General features: G+C 35.1%; 1 long non-coding RNA gene and 1 other non-coding gene across 5 annotated transcripts in view; one reads left to right on the forward strand and one right to left on the reverse strand.

Moving 5' to 3' along the window:
- The window catches only part of LOC140636825 (uncharacterized), a 492,878-nt gene that overhangs the window by 213,235 nt on the left and 255,984 nt on the right, over window positions 1-23,659 (reverse strand). For all 4 annotated transcript variants that reach the window (XR_012034060.1, XR_012034058.1, XR_012034057.1 and 1 more), the window contains exon 7: window positions 12,773-12,881. This is a non-coding gene — a long non-coding RNA (uncharacterized lncRNA). The remainder of the gene's footprint in view (window positions 1-12,772; window positions 12,882-23,659) is intronic.
- LOC140608942 (U6 spliceosomal RNA) lies at window positions 8,474-8,581 on the forward strand. The gene has a single exon (XR_012010933.1). It is a non-coding gene; the product is annotated as a U6 spliceosomal RNA (small nuclear RNA).

Below are 23,659 nucleotides of genomic sequence, written 5' to 3' on the forward strand. Positions count from 1 at the left end.
AAATTTAAAAATAAAACACTTATATACAAAACTCTTAACACCTTTCTGGAGGTTAAGATAAATGAGACTTCTATGTGCCAAATGAATGGTACTTGTATTTTGTTTTAATATATTACAATAAGCATAAGCAAAAGAAAAATCTATTCTTAATGGCACTTTCAATATGTCACATACTTTTTTAAGGGTTTTACATATATTAACTCATTTAATCTTCATGACCACCTTCTAGGGCAGGTCATGTGGTTATCCCATTTACAGAGAAGTTTAATAACTTACCCTAAATCCTCAGCTGGGACCTGGCTGAGCCAGAACTAGAATCCAAGAAGTCTGGCTCTAGCCCCATGGCCTTAGCCAGTAGGCTGTACTGACTCTTTTAATGATTAAATTCATAACATAGGCTATTACTCTGTTCTCGTGAAATTATTAATCTGTTTTGTCATTCTACAACATGAAAATACATTTTAAAACAATTTGTCAAACATTTTTTATTTTGCTTTTTTTGAAAAAAACAAAAACAAAAACAAAAAAAACAAAAAAAAACAAAACCAAAACCATGGCATTTTGCCCTGGGGAAAGTACATGCTTAAAGCCCACCCACTCTGAGGAGATTATGTCCATATTATATCCACAGAGTCTATTTATTTTGTTCTTTTAAAAGATTTTTTACTTCTATAACTTCCTAAATCATGCTTCATATGAAGATAAATTATTATAGTCTAGAATTGTTTTAAAGAATGCTTTAAAAGCCATAAAAATATTTTCCATTTCTTGACCATTTTAATATGGTATGAGTTAAAATTATTTCACTAATACACAGAGCTTAATCAACATAAGGCTAAAACCTTATAATCTGAGGTTTTTGTGGTGACATTTTCACTTCTTATGGTATGTCATAAAGAATTACTTCAGTAAGAATGAATGACTATCATTCATTTATTATTTTTAGCTATAATGAGATAAGTACTTTGTTTTTTTATGTACTTCTTTTAGATAAAGAAAGAGAGAATGCATGCATGCATGCGGGAGGACATGGAGAGGGAGAGAGAGAATCCCAAGCAGATTCACCACTGAGCACAAAACCTGAGGTGGGGCTTAATCCCACAACCCATGGGATCATGACCTGAGCCAAAATCACCAGTCTGTCTAACCGGATGAGTCACTCAGGCACAGGCACCCTCCCCCCCTTTTTTTTCAAATATTTATTTTTTGAAATAGATACTTTAAAAGAGATTTCATTTGTAGGAAAATATAAAATACATAAGGTATTTACCAACAGGTAGCTAAGTATACTTGTGGGAGAGAAATGACTAATCTTTGCATAAATTTATAAAGTTGATTTAGAAGAAATCTTTGCCTGTCCCTCTTAAGAGATTTTTTTTTTGTAAGACAACTGTGTTGTCATGAATTGTTGAAATAATGTTAAGAAAAGTGTTCAAAGAGATAAAAATTCAGTGCAGAAAAAGACAAAATACCCAAAATAGATTCAACTGAAAGAATAGGATATTTTGATGCAATCTACTGAAATGTGATTTCTCATGGATAATAATCATTGGTTATTCAAGTGTGTAATCTCAGCATGTAGGAGAGCACCTGTCAATGCTCTAGAGAGGTTCATTCATCCTTCCATTAACATTTACTTATTTGTGTGCTTATTGGAAGGTTGTGTTAACACTAAGGAAAAAAATAGATGGTATAAGCTGGGAGAAAAGGATGCTGAGGTGATTCAAGATAGAGCCTCAATTTAGAGGGAGAGGAAAATGATTCTGTTTCCTACTCTGAAAGAAAACAACTGTAAGTCTCTGGTTTGGGGCTGTTGTAATTTGAATTACCATTGAATAATTAAAGTATATTTATTGACCCACTATTCCTATTCATGACATTAAAATCCTATAACTGCTTACATAATAAAGTATTCACATACATTGAAAATATCATGTACTATATATCTTTTCTCTATTACATTGTTACCTAAATATTCTATGCCTTGGTCTACTCTCTAAACTTTCTTCGCAAATACATAATTCATTTTTCTCCCCATATTTTTATCAGTAGGCATTCTTTCTCCTTTCTTTCCCTGTTGCCTAGGCTTGCTCACAGCATGGCAATACAAAAGTGTTCCAACAGAATCTATAAAGAAGCCTTATCAGACTTTATGACATGACCATCAAGTCACATAGTGTCACTCCAACCATAGTCACAGACCTACCCAGATCCAAGGGGCAATAATGTAGACCCCTCCTCCCCAATCTTGATGAGAAGAATATCAATATCTCTCCATGAGAAGGTCTTGTGTGATAGTATATAACACAACATCACAGTATAATACAACATAATGTAATAACACATCTCATCATAATATAATGCATTATAATATGATATAATATATGATACATAATACAACATGTGGCCATTTGGAGAAAATATAACTTGCCACAGTATACTCTCTAGCCACAGTTTACATCCCTCCCATATGGAAAAAATAATCATCCTTTCTCCCAAGACCTGGGAACATCATCTCATTACAAGCTCAAGATCCAGGACCTTGTCAAGTAAACCAGGCTGAAGTATGAATGATGCTCAGATACAGTTCCTCAGGCACAGCGCCCTGAGTACACTTCCACTCAACTAATGATTTTTGAAATAAAGAGAAAAATTATCTATCCTACCTCATATCTGACATGACATGGTAAGATAGGCATAAGGTAATCATTATGCACACTTCCACTCAACTAAAAGTGTGAGTCTCGCAGGAATCAATGGTCCACAGCATTTCTGAAATTTAGCCTGCACATATTGCCAGTTCCTTGACTGGAGCTCAATTCTCCTGTCTCGGAGTTATTTACTGTGGCTCTTGGTTTTGCCATCAAGACTTTTGTATTTTCCCTTTCTTTTCCATTAAATTTAGCCCATATATTCGGTAGAATAGGATTTTTGGTCTATTTCCTGTCCATGGAAGTTAAGGAACCCAAAGCTCTCCTTCCCTTTTGGACTCTCCTTATTCCTTTCAGTCTAAGGTTTACAATTCTTTTTAAAACGCCGGGACACCTGCACCCCGATGTTTATAGCAGCAATGGCCAAGATAGCCAAACGGTGGAAGGAGCCTCGGTGTCCAACGAAAGATGAATGGATAAAGAAGATGTGGTTTATGTATACAATGGAATATTACCCAGCTATTAGAAATGACAAATACCCACCATTTGCTTCGACATGGATGGAACTGGAGGGTATTATGCTGAGTGAAGTAAGTCAGTCGGAGAAGGACAAACATTATATGTTCTCATTCATTTGGGGAATATAAATAATAGTGAAAGGGAATATAAGGGAAGGGAGAAGAAATGTGTGGGAAATATCAGAAAGGGAGACAGAACGTAAAAACTCCTAACTCTGGGAAACGAACTAGGGGTGGTGGAAGGGGAGGAGGGCGGGGGGGTGGGAGTGAATGGGTGACGGGCACTGGGGGTTATTCTGTATGTTAGTAAATTGAACACCAATAAAAAATAAATTAAAAAAAAATAAAAGCCTTCATAGGTTTTTTTGAGTCACTTTGTAATGGACTCCATTGTAATCCACTCACAGTCTCTTTGAAATAAATTATCTCTTTCAGGGATCTCTGTGAGCCTGCAGAACAACATCTCTAACACTCTCAAGAAGCCCTTGATGAAAAAAAAAAAAAAAAAAAAGAAGCCCTTGATGTTTACCAGAGAGAGTGTGCAAGGTGTTTCCTTAAGACACTTACAGGACCTTGTGCTGATTGGAAAGGATGTGTGAGACAGTATCTCAAATCATGGGGTCTTCACAAGGGCTTTGTCTTTACAACATGTTTTCTCTTTGGTGCTTTGAATTCGATCTTTGATAGAAGCCCATTTATTTTGGAATCATTCATTATCTGAAGATGCTGAGAAAAAGCAATTAGTTTTATTTTTTTTAATTTAGAAGACTTGGCACCTTTATATTAAATTTTTTGTTTCTTATACTCTCTCTCCATCTAGCTTTTTATTATGGGCAGCAAGGAGTCAGATGAGACTTTTAATATTCCCCTATTACTATTATATTCTTGTTTATAATGTTAATTTCCTTTGTCTCCTTTGATTAAATAAGACTTAGAAAAATGATTCCTTTTTTTTTTGCTATTTCATTAATCTTTTTGAAAGCACATATTGGTTAATGAGCAAACCTAACTTTTCTGATTTTCTAATTTATTAATAAATATTTACTTATTTATTAATAACCATTTTACTCTTCATTTACTATTATATATACTTAATTGTTATTTTTCTAGTTGATTAAACCTTTACCTTTGAGCATTTAGGGTCATAACATTTCAATTAAGAACCATTTTGGCCACATTCATTATTAGTATTTTTAAATAGTTTGTAAATAGTGTTTTTAATTTTTAAATTGCCAATGGCAATTTTGAACTTTTATTTTTTATCTTTCTATTTGAGTATAGTTGGCATACAATGTTACATTAGTTTCAGTGACCAACTTAGTTATTTAACAGGTTTATACATTGTGCTATGTTCGCCAAAAGTGTAGCTACCATCTGTCACCTAATATCACTATTAAAATATCATTGACTGTATTCCTTAGGTTGTGCCTTTCATTCCTGTGACTTATTCATTCCATAACTAAAGACCTGTATCTCCCTCCCAGTTGTATTTGTTTTGCCCAAGACCCTACTCCCATCACTTCTGGCAACCATCAGTTTGTTCTCTATATTTACAGGTCTGATTCTGTTTTTTGTTTATTCATTTTTTAGATTCCACTTAGTGAGTGAAATCATATAGTATTTGTCTTTCTCAGTCTCTCATTTCACTTAGCACAATACCATCTACCTTCCATGTTGTTCTCAAATAGCAGAATCTCATCCTTTTTATGGCTGTGTAATCTTCCACTGTGTATATACGTATGCATATCACATTTTCTTTACCCATTCATGTATTCATGGACATTTAGGTTGCTTCTATATCTTGGTTACTGTAAAGAAATGCTACAATTAATATAGGGGTGTGTATATCTTTTCAAATTAGTGTTTTCATTTTCTTTGGGAAAATGCTCAGTAATGAAAGTATTAAATTATACACTATTTCTATTTTTAATTTTTTGAGGAACCTCTATACTGTTCTCCACAGTGGCTGTACCAATTTACATTCCCTCCAACAGTGCATGAGGATTCCCTTTTCTCCACATCCTTGTCAACACTTGTTATTTCTTGTCATTTTTATTTTAGCTATTCTAACTGGTGTAAGATGATACATCATTGTGGTTTTGATTTGCATTTCCCTGATGGTGAGTGATGTTGAGCATCTTTTCATGTGTCTGTTGGCCATCTCAGTGTTTTCTTTGGAAAAATATCTATTCAAGTCCTCTACTCATCTTGTAATTGGATTGTTTGTTTTTTTAGTGTTGAGTTATATAAGTTCTTTATATATTTTGGTATTAACCCCTTATCAGATGTATCATTTGCAAATATCTTCTCCTATTCAGTAGGTTTTCTTTTTGCTTTATTGATGGTTTTCTTTGATGTGAAAAAGCTTTTTATTATGATATAGTCCCAACAGTTTATTTTTGCTTTCATTTCCCTTGTTCTAGGAACCATATCTAGAACAATGTTGCTATAGCTGATGTCAGAAAAATCAGTCTGTGCTGTCTTCTAGGAGATTTTTATGGTTTTAGGTCTCATGTTTAGGTCTTTAATCCACTTTGAGTTTATTTTTGTGTATGGTGTTAGAAAGTAGTTCAGTTTCCTAAGTGTCCAACACCAAACAAATGGATTTCCCTTACCTTAGGGGCCATATCTAGAAAAACATTGCTACTTTTATTTATTATTTTTATATTACATTGTTGTCAGAGAATGTGATCTGTATAAAATCTTTTTCTCCTTAGAACTTCTTAAATTATCTTTTTAGTCTAATACTTTTAAAAACTATTCCATGTGTCTTTGAAAAAAACTGTATTTACTCTTTATTGTATATATTTATATACATTAGGTATATTACATCAAGCTTCTTAAATGTACTATATAATATGTTTTAGTTTTTTTGTTTATTATTTAGTGTATTTACTGTGTCTTTATTGGATATTTTTCTTTTTTTAAGGGGGCTCCATGACCAGCACAAAGCCCAACATGGGGCTTGAACTCACAATGCTGAGCTGAAATCAAGAGTCAGATGTTTAACTAACTGAGCCACCCAAATGCCCCCTTTATTGAATATTTTTAAACCCAATCTAAGATTTTTTTCCAAAAGGAGAATTATGTCTCCAAACTTGTCCCCTACTACCCTCCCTCTGACACAAATATATTAATTTTCTCTTTAAATTTACATAGTAACTTTTTTCATTATGTACCATTACTCATTTTAACTTAATACATTCTACTGATCCTTTTGCTCAGCACTGTTCCTTATTTCTTTCATCTTTTTCTCTTTTAGATTTGCATTTTCCCTTGCTGGATTATAATCTTGAGTACTTTCCTTATCCTCTAATCTAACTACTCACCTAACTCTAAATCTCTGTTTATTTCTTAGGGTAGGTTAGCTATTCATTTGTCCCATATCAAATAAAACAAGTAAATCAGCACAGGCCTTATATTATTTAACATACATGCCCACTTGAGCTCATTTCTAAGCAAAGGTTTTTCTCTACTTGAGAAGAATTTAGTGGATAACTCTACAGTTACCTTTTTTTTTTTTGCTTAATTTCTTTAAAAGCAAAATTATTAAAGATCTCAAATAGCGAAATAAATCATTTTAAAGATTATATTTATTTATTCATGAAAGACACAGAGAGAGAGGCAGAGACATAGACAGAAGGAGAAGCAGGCTCTCCATGGGACGCCCGATGCGAGACTCGATTTCGCTCTACCACTGAGCCACGGAGATGCCTTGGCCAAAGAAATCTTGAGAAAGAACAAGGCTGGAGGCATCATATATCCTGATTTAAAACTATATTACAAAGCTAAAGTAATTAAAACATTATGGTATTGGCATAAAATAAACATATATATCAATGGAACAGAATAGAACCCAGAAATAAACCCAAGCATATATGATCAATTCATTTATGACAAAACGGCCAACAATATACAATGAAGGTAAGGACAGTCTCTTCAGTAAATGGTGCTGGGAAAACTGGACAGCCACATGCAAAATAAACCAACAAACAAAAAAGAAAAGAGAAATAAGAAAGAAAGTGGATCTTACATCATACACAAACACTAACTAAAAATGGATTAGAAACTTGAACATAAGACTTGAAACCATAAAGCTAGCAGAAATCAGGCAGTGAGTTTGTTGGCATCATTTTTGGTGATAATTTTTCAGATCTGACTCCAAAAGCAAAGGCAACAAAAGCAAAAATAAACAAGTGAGACTAATCAGACTAAAAGGTTTCTGCATAGCAAACGTCAACATAATGAAAAGCCAACATTCTGAATAGGAGAAAATGTTTGCAAATCATAGAAACAGTAAGAGTTTAATATTCAAAATATTTAAAGAAGCCATACAACTCATGAGTTTTTAGTTTTAGCAAAAACTATAAAGCAAAAACAAACAAACAAAAACCAAAAACCAAAACAAACAATTCCATTAAGAAATGGGCAGAAGAGCTGAATAGATATTTTTCCAAAGAAGATATACAAATGGCAAACAGGTATGTGAAAAGGTGCTTGACATCACTAATCATCACAGAAATGTAAATCAAAACCACAAAGAGATGTCACTTCACATCTGTCAGAATGGCTATTATCAAAAGACAAGGAAAAAAAAAGGGAAAAAGACAAGAAATAACTAGTGCTATTCCTAGCAAGGAAGTATAGACAAAGAAAAGTTTATGCTCACCTACCATGAAGGGTAAGGGCTGTACATTGGTCCAGACAGAATGGTAAACAATTATAGAGATTTCTTAAAAAGTTAAAATAGAACTATAATATGATTCAGCAATTTCACTTCTAGATATTTATCCAAAGAAACAAAAACACTAACTCAGATATATGCACTCTCATTTTCTATGCAGCATTTTTAACAATAGCCAAGACATAGAAGCAAGTGTCTAATGAAGCATGAGTGGATAAAGATAATGTGGTATGTAAATCCAATGGAATCTTATTCAGCCATAAAAAAAAGAAAATCTTGCCATTTATGACAACAGGGATGGACCTTGAAGGCATTAGACTAAATGAAGTAAGTCAGAAGAGAAAGACAAATTCCATATGATTTCACTTACAGGTAAAGTGCATGTAAAATCTGAAAACAAATAAATAAAACTACCAAACTCATAGATACAGAGAATAGACTGGTGATTGTCAGAAGCAGGGGGTAGGGGGTGAGCTAGATGCATGAAGGTAATCAAAAGGTACAAACTGCCAGGATAAAATAAATGTCATGGGGATGACATGTACAGTATGATGACTGTAGTTAATAATACTATATTATAAATTTGAGAGTTGTTAAGAGAGCAGATCTTAAATGTTCTTGCGCTTGCTTTGGCAGCACATATACAAAAATTGGAATGATACTGAGATTAGCATGGGTGGCCCCTGTGCAAGGATGACACGCAAATGTTCTCATCACAAGAAAAATAACTAGTATGATGAGAAATGTTAACTTAGACTTACTATGATGAGCATTTCACAATATATATAAATACTGAAGTATGTTGTATACCTGAAATTAATGTAATGTTGTATTTTAATTGTATTTCAATAAAAATTCAACTATAGAAGATACTATATGGTTCTATTTCGTTGACTAATTTAAAATACACAGAAACGTTCTAGGGACATAGAAAACTTACATTAATAGATTTGTTAATGAATTGCATTGAATCAAATTCTAGATAATGTGTCTTTAAAAGCATGCAAATTTGAGTTCAGCCAATAGTATTTAAATTTCGTTTGAACTTTTTCTTAAATGAAAGCCTTCATGAAAAATAAATAGGTAAGAGATAAAGGTGAAATTGTTCTGATTGAAGCAGAGGATTCACACCATGACTGCACACTGCGACCACGTCCCAACCGAAATACCACCACAAGAATCACTGGAGAAGCTCTATGAATTCCCTGAGGTTTATCAGAAAATTTAAACATGAGGCTAGTCATATTATATGCCTGAATAATTCTTTGTAAGTGAAGGTCTTTGTGGCTTCTAAGTTAACCAAAGTTTTAATGGCTCTTCTCTTTGGACTTTTATAAAGGAAAAATATGAATAACTCAATCTTTAGATTCTAAAATCAAAAGCCATATGACGACAGCCCAAAAAGATTTTTCAAGATCTGATGAAAAACGCACTCAACGTGATGACTCAAAATGAATCAAAATCAAAACAACAAATATTCTCTTCTCATCCAGACTTTTTAGGAGTCACATAAAAAGCCAGCTATATGCCCAAAGATAAAAATCACCTTTGATTACAGTTTGGCATCATCACATGTTCCCTAATAATCTCTGCTCACTGACTCCATCACTAGGAACGTTTGTGTTCTAATCCTATGTGGATATTCATTTTCTTCAGAAGCCAAGTTATGTGTGTCTGCATCAGACACACCCATAGATCACACTAAATTTCCATGAAGCAATTCTGTCTGCATTTACTCAGAATGTGACCTGAACAAAAAAATATTCAGGACTTGACTACAAATAGATTTTTTCATTAGTTAAAAAATTGATTCCTTTCCTGACAGCTAAAATGCCTTTTGGAGATTCTGAATATTTATCTTAAAAAGTCACCTAACCCCTAAAATAGTAGATTTGCTTTTTATAAATCATAGATGAAAGAATGGTCTAAATCTAAACATAATTATTTGTAAAACAAAGTCCTGTAGAGCTTATTTAAATCCAAACTCTAAAATACTGACTTTTACTTTCAATAATATATAATAACCATTCTAAATAATACTTTTCTAAATAATAATTTTCTCTATTGGTATATCCACATTGTGATTTTAGTACCAGTAGGAAGAATTTTACATAACTGTCAAATCTCTCAGTCAACTAGATTTAGTAATTTACTTTCTCAGTTGTTTGAATAGCCTTTATAATGAGGCACATAAAATTTGTAAGTAGAGCTAAAATAGATTGTGAAAAACCTTCGATTATTTCTTAATAGATAATGTAAAATTTATGAAATACTAAGAGGTACTTTGATATTACATCTTCAAAATTCATTTTAAAGTCCTCTTACTGTTTGTATGGATTTACATTTGGTTTAAACGTACATGTGTCTCTAGGGGGAAAACAGTATGTCCAGAGGAATATATGACAATATGTGACACAGCATTTTGAACATTATTTTGACATCTCTAATAAAAATCAGGACATACTTCAAAGTATACATCAAGAACTATTACTTATAAACCCAGAGCAAACGAAATGGAAAATAATATTCTCAGCAATTTAATTTGGATTACATTTATCCATGTTTACTTGCTTCTGTACACTTAGACGCACTAATGCTAAAAAAATTAAAGTTGGCAAGAGGAGCTACACTAAAAACTTTTCCTAAGACATTAATTCCCTCTTATTTTTTGGAATGCATAATCTGTAAATTTTACTGACACTGTAAATCAATCAAAAGTGCTTAGAATACCAATGAGTGTATGCTTCATAGTTAAGTGTACGATAATGGAAAAGATGAAAAACATTACTGCACCACTGGTATTGGTGGTAACGCTTATCTAATTACACAGCTCTTCAGCTCCTACCGAATAAAAGGGCAAAGCCAGGTGAAGCATCTTGATTTGCCATGTAGTCTTTAACAGGAATGTTCAAAGATATTTTATTAAAATTGAAAGAGATAAGCATCAAAGATCACTTATTAAACCTCCCAGAAAAATGTACTCTTTCAGGCTTGTTTTTGGAGCAGTAACTTCAGCCATCAAATATGAATACTTTTTTATGACAGACTGCTACTATTCAAGGGTAAACTTCAGCTATAATCTTCTTTGACATTTGCAATAATGCTGAGTCTTTCCCGTATGGCATAGTTTTTAATAAACCCAACTCTTAAACAATTGTATAATCAGTGGCACACCCAAAAGGATACAGGTCCTCTTCACAGAGAGAACAACTAAAAAAGCTTTCATAATAAAAATAAAACAAAACATCTCTCCTTTATCAGTAACTGCCATTTATCAAGATCTAGGAACAATAAGGCTATATCCTCACAACGAATAGTCAGCTACAGATTTAATTAAGCATAATTTTATGCTGTTCTGGAGTAAAATACCAATTTTTTTTCATTAGAGTTAATTTTGGATAGAAGTCAACTATAAAATATGCCCTGTTGTGGTTCCACTTGTTCTCTGGCTTTGCTCATGTAGTTACTAGCTGGTCCTTCTCTTGTCCCATGGTTCCTCACCCTCCCATGGTCTCCACCCTCTGGAAGGAATACCAGCCTCTGCAGATGTTCAGTATATGTATTTTAAAATACAATACAATATCTCAAACAAACATATCCACCTCAGTAGCTATTTGAGTTTGCACTTTCTACCAAATTATTGTAACTATGGAAGCATCATGTAGTATTACCGTCTTCATTTCACATGATGCCATGTACCTTCTATAAAATGCTACTTTCTCTGTTCCTTAGTAGCAGGATAGATTTGTGGAACACTTTGGGTAAGCAGAACAATGGAGAAAAAGAAAATAAAACTGTTCTGACTACCACATGCCAGACTGTTTGACCATATAAATATTATACTTTGATCTAAAGACTGTTGACCATATAAATATTATACTTTGATCTAATTCTTAACTCCTCAACGTAGATATTTTTATTCTTAAATTAAAATTAAAGACTTCAGGAGGCCAAGATACATGCCCAGGTCATACACTAGTTATTGACAAAACCAAATGTGAATAATCTCTGGGCCTCCATCTATTTTATATTACAGATTCTATGCTCCACGGAACCTAAAAAGAGTTTCCTTTCATTACCAGCAAGATCTTTGCTCTGTGGTTATTCTCTGCTTTGTATTACACATTTTTTCCCTATACCCTTCTCCTGCTTTACCTTGTAGAAGTAGTTGAGGTACAAACAATTGCTTGTGGTTCCATTGGAATTTTCTTGTTTGACTATTTTATTACAGCTGTATCAACAGAAAAGATTTAGTATTGTCTATGCCAAGGCAAGAATATTTACAATTGGTGATTCTCAAGTCATATTGTTGTAATAACGTTTAATGTTATCTTTAGGAACTCAAAGTTAGGAATAGAAGACATGTTTGTTCATTTTACAAATGGGCAGCCTTGTATGCATGTTAACACACAAGTGTAATGGAGATCACTGATCAGAATCCTTACAGATTAAAAACAATTTGAAGTTTGAAGTGAACTCAATAAACTAAAAAGAGAAATAGACTTAAATTCAATAAAAGATGTCTACTCTCTGGCTTTTATTCTACACAGTACTGGAAGTTCTATCCATTCAATAATGCAAAAAAAAGGAAATAAAAATCAGACAACTTGGAAAGCAAGAAATAAAACAGACTGTACAGGCTGGTGATATCATTATTTACATAAAAGATCCCAAGAACACACAAAATGCCTTCTAGAACAAATAAATGTGTTTGGCAAGATTTTAGGATACAAGATAAGCACACAAAAATCAATTCTATTTCTATATAGTAGTAATAAAGTAGAGGACACTAAAATTTTAAATGCAATACCATTTATAATCATTCAAAAATTTTAATGCTTAAGTGTAAATTTAACAAAACTGTAGGATGTATATGCTTAAAACTAAAATCGATGAAATAAAATCAAAGAAGCTTATACCTTTTGATCATCTTCATCCATTTCACCCATCAATAAAAGAAGGATGACCTTTCAATAAATGGTGCTGGACAAGCAGAAACAAAACCTTTATCCAAATGTCACACCAAGTCTAAAAAGAAAAAAAGATAAATGGCTTTCATCAAATTCAAAATATTTGATCTGTGAAAGACCCTGTTAAGATTATAAAAAGCTTAGTTACAGAGTAGGACAAAATATTTACAAACCACATAAATAACACAACTAGCATCTACAATATACAAAGAGCCCTCAAAATCCAGCAGGTAAAATAAAAATAATTCAAATAGAAAATGGACAAAAAAATTAAACAGATATTTCACCAAAAAAGATACAAAGTGAATAAATACATTAAAAGATGTTTAGTATCATTCCTCATTAGGAAAATGTAAATTAAAACCACAAAGATATATCACTATACACTTAGAAAATGACTATAATTTTATATAGTGATAACACCAAATGCTGACAAATATGTGGAGAAACTGAGTTACTGTACATTGTTGTTGGAAATGTAAAACAGTATGGCTACTCAGAAAACCAGTTTGACAGGTTGTTTAAAAAAGTTTTTAAGAAATAAATATGGAACTACTAATCAAGCTAACAATTGTACTTCTGGTTATTTATCTTAGAAAAATGAAAATATAGGTTCACACAAAAACCTGCACGTGAATGTTCCTAGAAACTTAATATGTAATACCCAACAAGTAGAAATTGTCCAAATATCCCTTCAACAAACTAATGATTTTGCTATGGTACGTGAAACATGGAATACTACTCAGCTATACAAAGAACTTTTCTTAATTCCAAGAGTTAACATACGATGTTATAGTAATTTCAGGTGTACAATATACTGACTCAACAATTCCATACATTACTCAGTGCTCAAGATAAGTGTATTCCTTAATCCCCATCACCTACTTCCTCACACATCCCCCACTTACCTCACCTCTGCTAACAATTTCATTTATTCTCTACAGTTAAAGAATCTGTTTTTTTTTAAAGAGTCTGTTTTTTGTTTCATATATTTTTTCCATTTTTTTCTTAAATTCCACATATGAGTGAAATCATATGGTATTTATCTTTCTGTCTGATTTCTTTCACTCTATAGAATATATATATACTCTAGTATATATACTCAACACTATACTCTCTAAATCCATTCATGTTGTTGCAAATGACAAGATTTCATTCTTTTTTTTAAATGGCTGAGTAACATTCCACTGTACATATATATCACATCTTCTTTACTCATTCATCTATTGATGGACACTTGGGCTCCTTGCATAATTTGGCTATTGTAAATAATGCTGCAATAACCATAGGGGTGCATTTTTTTTTTTGCTTTAGTGTTTTCATATTCTTTGGGTAAATGCCCAGTAGTGGAATTACTGGATCATATGGTAGGTCTATTTTTAATTCTTTGAGGAAACTTCATACTTTTTTCCACAGTGGCTGCACCAGTTTCCATTCCTACCAATAGTGCATGAAGGTTCCTTTCTCTCCACACCCTCATCAACACTTGTTTCTTTTGTTTGGGATTTTAGCCATTCTAACAGGTGTGAGGTGATATCTCATTGTGTTTTGATTTTCAGAAAAAGAACTTTTTACACAAGAGCCTGGATGAATATTCAGAGAACTTAATGAATAGGAAAAGACGATTTCAAAAAAGTGACATCCGTGAGATGACAAAATTGTAGAGATTCGTGGGTACAGGAACTAGAGAAGTGAGTGTGGCTATTGAAGGACAACATAAGGAACCCTTTTGCTGCCATTTTTTGCATCTTGATTGTATTAATGTCAATATCTTGGTTATGATACAGTACTATAGTTTTGTAGTATGTGACAATTGGAAAACACAGTAAAAAGTACACGGGATCTCTCTCTGCCTCTCTCTCTCTCTCTCTCTCTTTCTCTCTTTTAAGATTTCTTTATTTGAGAGAAATAGAGAGCAGGGGGAAGGGCAGTGAGAGAGGGAGACAAGCAGACTCTCCACGAGCAGGAAGCCTGACATGGGGCTTCATCCCAGGACTCTGAGATTATGACTGAGCCAAAGTCAAGAGTTAGATGCTGAGCCACCCAGGTGCCCCCTGTTGAATCTCTTCTTGCAACTGCATACAAATCTATAATTATCTCAAAACAAATGGTTAAATTAAAAATATTTGAAGACTGAAGTAAAGTTAATAAACTACACAGAGAAACAATTAAATAAAATAAAGTATAAATTAGTCCTTGAAAAATAACAATAAGCAATTGGACCAGAAACAAAACTATTTTTGCATTAATTTATTAAAAGCATTTAAAGAAGTATCATTCATTCCTGTATTTGTTCAATACTTCACTCATTCATTCAACTGAATATTTTCAAAACTTAACTAAGAACTTTGAAGACATTGTCTTTCTCAAAACACTTAAAATTGTGAACAGCATTGATTTTATGATTTTTCATGGACCTTCAACATTGACTTAAAATGTTTCTATAATATTACCTTATTGTATTGTATTTCATAAAAACATGAAATTTTATTGTAGTTCATACAAACATAAAACTAAGGATTAGGTTCTCTTGCTTAGTTCTCATTTAGCAATAAAGTAAGTGCTGAAATCTGTGGCATTGCCTGGATATAATCAGCTCATCCTAATGATCCAGAATATGCCTAATGTATATATGAAAATACAAAATATTCAAATATTAAAACACAAACCTAACATTTTAGGGGTAATATGTAGGCTCTTCAGGGTCCATAGGCTTTGTGTGGAAAAGACTTTAGGAGTTTATATGCAAATGAATAAAAACTAAAAACTAATAGGGTAATAACCAAAACCAAAATTACTTGATTTCATAGTTTAAAGAGGATTACATAATGGTGCACATACACATATACTATATTACATATATTAAGTGCATAATATGTATTATAATTATTATATACAATATTTTTTTTCTAACCTGGTCCATAAAAAAGTGTTTGTGACAGCAAATGATGTGGGAAATATCTGACCCAAAAGTAAACTAAAAATAGAATTTAAAACTGAAAAATAAATGTAAAAGAGAAAGGCTTAATTGCACTAAGCTACTTGGGTTGAAAACAAAAGATACCTAGTAGTGACTCAGTAAGTTTCTAAGGGCAGATTCTATACTTAAATAGAAGCATGAGGAGTTTAAATTTCAGGAAGAATTAATGCAAGAATGAGGATTATGACCTGTTACTGTAAGATTTTCTAGGTATATTTTTAAACCTTTACAAATTTCTCACTTTAACAAAGGGTGTAAGAGAGTGATTATTTCAGTTAAATATGCAGTAATTTAGTGTAATTTTGTATTTCCATGCATGTTAATTCTTAGGATAGTACAAAATATAAACTTCAGTACTTCCCAAAGTAGAATAAAAAGAGTTTTGGCGTTGTGATTTTGAAGAAATCTAAGTTTAGTCAGATAGCTCTACTAATTTATATTTAGAAACATTATGCGTAAATAATCTATTCAGAAAGATTTTATGATGTAATTAATTTGAAGAGGGATCCCTGGGTGGCGCAGCGGTTTGGCGCCTGCTTTTGGCCCAGGGCACGATCCTGGAGACCCGAGATCGAATCCCACGTCGGGCTCCCAGTGCATGGCGCCTGCTTCTCCCTCTGCCTGTGTCTCTGCCTCTTTCTCTCTCTCTGTGTGACTATCATAAATAAATAAAATTAAAAAAAATTTTTTTTTAATTTGAAGATATTTAGCAAGATACAAAACAAAAATGTCAGTGACTGAGGCACTTGCATTCTAGTAAATAATTGTTTAGAAACAAAAGCATATCAAAATCTTTCCACTTCTTGTTTCATTTTGAATATTAGAATAAGAATTGGTGAAAGGGAAAATAAGGGAAGGGAGAAGAAATGTGTGGGAAATATCAGAAAGGGAGACAGAACGTAAAGACTGCTAACTCTGGGAAACGAACTAGGGGTGGTAGAAGGGGAGGAGGGCGGGGGGTGGGAGTGAAGGGGTGACGGGCACTGGGTGTTATTCTGTATGTTAGTAAATTGAACACCAATAAAATATAAAAAAAAATTAAAATAAAATAAAAAAAATAAATAAATTAAAAAAAAAAAAGAATTGGACATTTAGGTTAAGAAGAAAGGCATGTGACATCAATTCTTGCAGAAACCATCATAAAACTTCTGTTGGGTAAAGAGCTTGAATAAAAAATTCAGATGCTAAAAAACTACCTATTATCATTTTTATAGGACTCGATTTCTCTTGGACTATTCTGATGAAATATTTGTGTATTTCTTCCCAAGTTAGCTTTATAAATTTCTTTCAAGTCTTTGTAGAAATTCAACAATCTCAAGAGATATTTACCTAAAAGGGAATCTTGGTGTTTGATAATAACAAAATCATAGTGTGAATTCTAAACGTAAATCTAAATATGTTTTTCAAATCAAAGGACAAGTAATATGGCAATAGATACATTTGAGCAAAATATCATGAACATAACTAGTATTAGTAATCAAACTAGTCCACCTTTCTAATGGACTTGGCTTTTTTCCTTACTTAAATGTGTTGATGTTCTTAATTAAGCAACCACATGGATCTGGCCCATTACTTAAAGCAAGACAGAGCACACTGGGAACTATTAGGGCCATTCACAGCCTACTTAACTTGGCTGGGGCAAGCAAGAGTAAAGGAAGAGGGTAGACACCGCTACGGATACAACATAAGGAACCAAAGTCCAGTCTGATAGCCTTGGTGACCAGGAATGAAGTAACAGGTTTTGGTTTTGGCAAGTGAGCAAGATAAGAGGTCGCAGCTGTTCTGAAGAGGTTAAGAGGTATATACCATGGGGAATTTAGTTGAGACAGCAGATTACATCTCCTAAATCCAAGCAGGATGTAAAATGTTGACATCAGGAAGTCTAGCAAAAGGTAATGAGAACTTAGTCACTTAGCTGAGGCTCTGGAGCAGAGTAGTAACATCATCTGACACACATTTTAATAGGAAACTCTAGATGCTGGCAAGGCCAGCTAGGAGGCTACTATAATCACCCAGATAACAGATGATGCTAGCTTGTCAGTGTGGCAACAATGGACGTGTGAGAAGTGGGTTTAATTCTATATATTTTTTACAGTAAGGCTCACAGAATTTGCTGATAAACTGCAGGAGAAATACAGAAGAAAGAAAGGCAGTATAGATATCCCTTGGGTGCCTAAGCAACTTGGGAAACCATTATGATTGACTAATGGACTAACGGGAGCCTATATATATCATCACTTTAAAAACTTAAGGTATTTTGAAAGTTAAACAGCATGCTATTAATAATTATTGTAAGAAAGGCAAAAGTGGGATATCTGGATACAATGAGTTGGAAGACTGTAGAAGGAGCTGAACTGCAGGTGAGGAGTATTGAATATTAGGAACTAAGTTCTGGATATATTAAGGTTAATAGGCCTATGAGATATCTTAAGGTGTAATTGCATATAGGTCAATGGACATATGTTTCTGGGCTCAAAAGAGAGTTCTGGATGGGAGATAAAAATGTGGGGGTCATCAGTACATGGATATGATTTAATGTCTTGAGAATGGATAAGAGAAGAAAGGAATGTGTATAACTAAATAAGAGAAGAGACCACTGGACTGAGTCTTGAGCCACTGATATTTAGAAGACAGAAGCACAGAGGCAAGCCAAGAAAAAAAAATGCAGGAAGAACTTTGACCCATTTCAGGATAAATTTCTGCCTTATGTAAGTTTAACTCAGAAGAATATATCTCTAACTTGTTTTTAAAAGTTAACACCTGAGGTTTTTTTAATACTAAAATATTGGTTGCCTTTTCAAATATATAAGAAAATCACGAACCTTAAACCACTTTTTGAAATCTAATTCTATTTATTCACAAATTCTATTTATTCACACAGCTAAAGATATTCCTACCTTCCATTAAACAGTATTACAATACTCATAAACTTTCTGCTAATGCCTTACAAATGGATTTTTAAATAGAATACATCACAGCCTGCATGCTGATTCAACTCAAGCTAAATATTATAATCACTAATAGAAGGCTGCCAAACCCAAGTTCCCAGGAGGTGGTAAGAAACAAAATAAACCTTTGTAAAATTATTTGTATAAAATTCACCAGGACAATGTCGAGACGGATCACTAGCCCGAGTATGGACAATATCATCATCCATCAGGCAACTTCTTAGTAAAGCAAAAATGGAAATATTTTGGCACAAAATCAAAGACTATATTTTGAAATAAAAAAGATCAACAGAAGAACAATAAAGCCTTTACATTTTAAATTCCAAACTTAAACTCTCTCTCAAAAGAAATTTCTTTGTTTCTTTAACTTTTCCTTTTTTACAATTAAGAATAAGTATTATTCTCAGTAAAAATCTATCAGCTTTTTATCACTTTGTCCTGTGATAAAAAGCATTTCACAACAGACAAGGGAAAAACTAAACTGAAAGTGTTTAAAGCTTAGTTTTGAAGGAATTGGGAGAGACTCATTTTTCCTAAAGTCACTAGTGTCCAAATGTTTTTATAAAATGCATAAATTAAAAATTTTTTATAACACTACCTTTAAACTTGAGAATATTTTTTAACTAATCTGAGAATAATCAAAAGAGAAAAGTTTTTCAATCTAAACCAAACTGCATATCTAAAGTCAAATTGCTTACAGACATTTTTTAAAACATTTTATTTATTTATTTATTTATTTATTTATTTATTTATTTATTTATTTATTTATTTATGACAGACACAGAGAGAGAAGCAGAGGCATAGGCAGAGGAAGAAGCAGGCTCCCTGTGGGGAGTCTGATGCAGAACTTGATCCCAGGACCCCAGGATCACAACCAGAGCCAAAGGCAAATGCCCAACCACTGAGCCACCCAGTTGCCGCACTTAAAAGACATTTTGTGTTAAATATTTAAAAAGACACTACTTACAAAATAAAGAACAAACTTGTCATCTTCTAACTCAAAGTGACAACTATTACTAGTATTTCCACCTTTATCAATAAAGCCCTCTGCTGCAGTTCTCTGCTTTAAAATATTCAACCTTTTCTCATCACCCTTTAGATAGTTTTTTTTTTTTTTTTTTTTTAATTTTTTTTCACAGCCCAACTCTGGTTAGGGAAGAAACTCTACTTAAGGAATGCCTGGGTGGCTCAGCGGTTGAGTGTCCGCCTTTGGCTCACAGCGTGACCCTGGAGTCCCGGGATCGAGTCCCACATCAGGCTCCCTGCATGGAGCCTGCTTCTCCCTCTGCCTGTGTCTCTGCCTCTCTGTCTCTCATGAATAAACAAATAAAATATTTTTTTTTTAAAAAACTGCTCTAAAAGAAAAAATGAAAAGAAACTCTACTTAAAATAGTCTGTTCTCTTCTCAAGAATCCTAAAAAAACATGTCATTTAGGTCAATAGGGACAAGCTCATCAAAGTTTATTTTTTAATCTCATTAGCAGTGAACAAAGCATACAAAAGCTACACCCACCTGGAGCTTGTATTCTGTTTGGGGAGACAAGAAACACATCAGTAAATTATAGCAGACTATAGTTATAGTTATGGACTATAGTCCAACTATAGTACTAATTTCCAAAAGAAAAATAAAGATCAAGGGCTACCGAGTATAGGGAAGGGGGAGCAATTTTAAACAGGGTGGTCATGAAAGGGCTCTCAGAGGGGCTGATGTTTTAGCTAAGATCTGAAAAAAGGTGAGAGAGGAGCTGTGAGGATCCTTAGGGGAGGAGATTCCAGGTAAGTGAAATAGCTAACCCAAGACCCAGAATTTTGAGGAACAGTGAGGAAACCAGCATGGCTTCAGCAGAGGGAGTAAGGAAACAAGGATGAGATGAGAAATTAATGCGGGGACAGGGCAGGGGGGAGTTAGGGAGGGTGGTAGTTGTGCAGAACTAGCCAAACTTCGTGGGAACTTTTAAGAACTTTGGATTTTACTCTGAGTGAGATGGGCAGACAATTGAAGATTCTGAGCAAAAACAACAGAATCTGGTTTACTTCTGACCACTATGTTGAGTCCGATCTATATGACTTAAGGATGGAATCCAGGAGAACAGTAATCTAGGAGAGGCAGGATGGTAGGGGCTTAGAATATAGTGAGAGCAATAAAGGTGGTGAGAAGTGGCACAATTTTAAATCTATCCTGAGTAGAGCCAACTAGGATTTAACAATAACAGGTCCATGATGTAGTTGTGACCAAAGGAGAGGAAGGATAGAACTATTAACTGAGATAGGGATATTTGTGGGTGAAACGGATTTGGGAATAAGATCTGGTTCAGTTATGGACATATTAAATTTGAGATTTCTATTAAATATTCAAATTGAGGCATTGAAGGAATCTGAAGTTTAGGTTACAGAGATCATTAAGACTGCGAGGTGTCAGATCTGAAATCATGAAACTCGGGGGGAGGAGCAAGATGGCGGAAGAGTAGGGTCTCCAAATCACCTGTCTCCACCAAACTACCTAGAAAACCTTCAAATTATCCTGAAAATCTATGAATTCGGCCTGAGATTTAAAGAGAGACCAGCTGGAATGCAACAGTGAGAAGAGTTCGCGCTTCTATCAAGGTAGGAAGACGGGGAAAAAGAAGTAAAGAAACAAAGGCCTCCAAGGGGGAGGGGCCCCGCGAGGAGCTGGGCTGAGGCCGGGGCGAGTGTCCCCAGGACAGGAGAGCCCCGACCCGGAGGAGCAGGAGCTGCACCGACCTTCCCGGGCGGAAAGGGGATCGCGGGGAGTTGGAGCAGGACCCAGGAGGGCGGGGATGCCCTCGGGCTCCTGGGGACAGTAACAGCAACTGCGCACCCAGGAGAGTGCGCCGAGCTCCCTAAGGGCTGCAGCGCGCACGGCGGGACCCGGCGGGACCCGGAGCAGCTGAAGGGGCTCGGGCGGCGGCTCCGCGGAGGGGGCTGCGCGGCCCCGGGAGCAGCTCGGAGGGGCTCGGGCAGAGGAAGAGGCTCCGTGCGGAGGGGGCTGCGCGGTTCCAGGAGCAGCTCGGAGGGGCTCGGGCGGCGGCTCCACGGAGGGGGCTGCGCGGCCCGGAGCGCGAATCCACCAGCGCAGGCTCCGGAGCACAGGGCGCCGGGACACAGCCCAGGATCCCGCCTCCCCCGGGACAGGCAGAGGCCGGGAGGGCCCAGGACAGCAAGGACGCTCCTGCCCCAGCTGAGCACATCAGCAGCCCCGCCCCGGAGCCTCCAGGCCCTGCAGACGGAGTTCCTGCCGGAGCTGAATCCAGGTTTCCAGAGCTGCCCCGCCACTGGGGCTGTTCCTCCTGCGGCCTCACGGGGTAAACAACCCCCACTGAGCCCTGCACCAGGCAGGGGCACAGCAGCTCCCCCAACTGCTAACACCTGAAAATCAGCACAAGAGGCCCCTCCCCCAGAACACCAGCTAGACTGACAACTTCCAGGAGAAGCCAAGGGACTTAAAGTACACAGAATCAGAAGATACTCCCCGGTGGTTCTTTTTTTGTTTGTTTGTTTTTGTTTTTGTTTTTGTTTTTGTTTTGTTTTGCTTTTTGATTTGTTTCCTTCCCCCACCCCCTTTTTTTCTCCTTTCTTTTTCTTTCTCTTTTTCTTTTTTTTTTTTTCATTTTTTTTTTCTTTTTCTTCCCTTTTTTTTTCTTTTTTTTTCTCTTTCTCTTTTCTTTCCTTCTTTCTCTCCTCTCTTTTTCTCTTTTTCCCAATACAACTTGCTTTTGGCCACTCTGCACTGAGCAAAATGACTAGAAGGAAAACCTCACCTCAAAAGAAAGAATCAGAAACAGTCCTCTCTCCCACAGAGTTACAAAATCTGGATTACAATTCAATGTCAGAAAGCCAATTCAGAAGCACTATTATACAGCTACTGGTGGCTCTAGAAAAAAGTATAAAGGACTCAAGAGACTTCATGACTGCAGAATTTAGAGCTAATCAGGCAGAAATTAAAAATCAATTGAATGAGATGCAATCCAAACTAGAAGTCCTAACGACGAGGGTTAACGAGGTGGAAGAACGAGTGAGTGACATAGAAGACAAGTTGATAGCAAAGAGGGAAACTGAGGAAAAAAGAGACAAACAATTAAAAGACCATGAAGATAGATTAAGGGAGATAAACGACAGCCTGAGGAAGAAAAACCTACGTTTAATTGGGGTTCCCGAGGGCGCCGAAAGGGACAGAGGGCCAGAATATGTATTTGAACAAATTCTAGCTGAAAACTTTCCTAATCTGGGAAGGGAAACAGGCATTCAGATCCAGGAAATAGAGAGATCCCCCCCTAAAATCAATAAAAACCGTTCAACACCTCGACATTTAATTGTGAAGCTTGCAAATTCCAAAGATAAGGAGAAGATCCTTAAAGCAGCAAGAGACAAGAAATCCCTGACTTTTATGGGGAGGAGTATTAGGGTAACAGCAGACCTCTCCACAGAGACCTGGCAGGCCAGAAAGGGCTGGCAGGATATATTCAGGGTCCTAAATGAGAAGAACATGCAGCCAAGAATACTTTATCCAGCAAGGCTCTCATTCAAAATGGAAGGAGAGATAAAGAGCTTCCAAGACAGGCAGCAACTAAAAGAATATGTGACCTCCAAACCAGCTCTGCAAGAAATTTTAAGGGGGCCTCTTAAAATTCCCCTTTAAGAAGAAGTTCAGTGGAACAGTCCACAAAAACAAAGACTGAATAGATATCATGATGACACTAAACTCATATCTCTCAATAGTAACTCTGAATGTGAACGGGCTTAATGACCCCATCAAAAGGCGCAGGGTTTCAGACTGGATAAAAAAGCAGGACCCATCTATTTGCTGTCTACAAGAGACTCATTTTAGACAGAAGGACACCTACAGCCTGAAAATAAAAGGTTGGAGAACCATTTACCATTCGAATGGTC

This window comes from Canis lupus, chromosome 1, assembly GCF_048164855.1.
Source record: "Canis lupus baileyi chromosome 1, mCanLup2.hap1, whole genome shotgun sequence".
Classification (NCBI taxonomy): domain Eukaryota; kingdom Metazoa; phylum Chordata; class Mammalia; order Carnivora; family Canidae; genus Canis; species Canis lupus.